Source organism: Myotis brandtii, unplaced genomic scaffold (genome assembly GCF_000412655.1).
Source record: "Myotis brandtii unplaced genomic scaffold, ASM41265v1 scaffold654, whole genome shotgun sequence".
NCBI lineage: Eukaryota > Metazoa > Chordata > Mammalia > Chiroptera > Vespertilionidae > Myotis > Myotis brandtii.
Window position 1 is genome coordinate 1,649,001 of NW_005370538.1, and position 1,550 is coordinate 1,650,550.

The window sequence follows — 1,550 nt, forward strand, 5'->3', positions numbered from 1 at the left end:
TTTCATCTCTGACACTTCTATTATAGAGAAAGGGCAAATAGCAATATTAAAATATTTCCTCTAATTAATTCCCTTGTAATGTGCATGAATTTTGTGCACCGGACCACTTGTCTCTTACAGAAGGTTTGTATGCTAAAGGCATAAAAAAGAGTCTATTCCTCATCTTTAAAATAATAGAGAAGAGATGAAAGAATATGGCCTACAAGGTTATCAATCTTTGAAATCATCCTTTGGGGCCATTGAAACAGAACAAAATTAAGTAGTTTTTGGAAAATAAAGCTCATTTTACACTGAAACTCAAAATAATACTGCTCCCCAAGTACCTTTTAACAGTATAAAAATCAGAAAATGTTCTTTTTACACAATGTTATATATCAATTATATCTCAATAAAGCTAGGAAAAAAACCTAAAACAGGAAAATGTTTTTTTATTCCTTTTTGAGTAAAATGATCTTAATTTGAGGATGCTTATAAAGTGAAAGAATATACCTGTCAACTCTTTTTAAAATCAAGGTTTTTTTTCTAGTGATGGACAGTTGATAGACATCTTAAAGCCAATATTTCAGAAATAGCTTTCAAATTAATTTGAATATTAACTTCATATTCACAACGGATACAGAAACATTACTCTTTTTTTTCTTTAACATATACATCTGATTTTGTTTGTAGGCTCACATGAATGGCATGTTAGAACTCATTTCACTCAAATTCTGTGGTAGAATTTTGATTAAAATTATACATAATATATGTACTTTAAAATCCCATTTCTTGCTTCAGACGTTATTGATTTATTGTTGCCAGACTAGGCTGAGGCCCAATGAGGCACTTGCCTCTGGCACAAAATATAAGTGGTGCTCAAACACTCAATAATCAGATAAATAATATTTTATACAATATATAAATATCAAAATTAATGAAGAAATATCCATGATATACAAAATGCCAAACATTTTAAATAAAGACGGACTCTGACCCTGCGCTTATACTCGGCCCTGAGTTCACATCTTTGGCCTACAGGCCCATCTTTATCCTTGCCCACTTTAAAAAACAGATCAGTGGCCAAGGATTCATCTCATGCTCCTAAACAGGGCTATGTTTTTCCCAAGACTCCTAGAAATCTCTTTAGGTCATCTGCCCCAGAACTCAGCTCCTGGGATGCTGTTTGATGATTCCCACCTTTTATCTGATTGTCTTTCTCCCAAAGTTTGGCCAGCATCATGGCCAATGGAATCAGAAATACCCAAGCTCTCACGTAGAAGGTTGGAATCCTTGGCCCTTTACCAAGTGAGACTGAGGTACCTCTCTGGGGTTTTCTCCTCATGGCTTTCTACTGCCCTCCTCTGGGCCTCAATTGCCAGAGCAATTCCATAGCAAGCCTTCGATTCCTTTTACCAATAGATTTTTTAATTGAAAAAAAAAATGTATACCCCTTATAAAAATTTCAAATTGTGCAGAGGTATGTAAGCTTTCCTTTATGCCTTTGATCTTATCATCCCTTGAAAATTGCTCTAAATCTTTCTTGCCCATGGCCTGCCATGGTGCCTGAAATC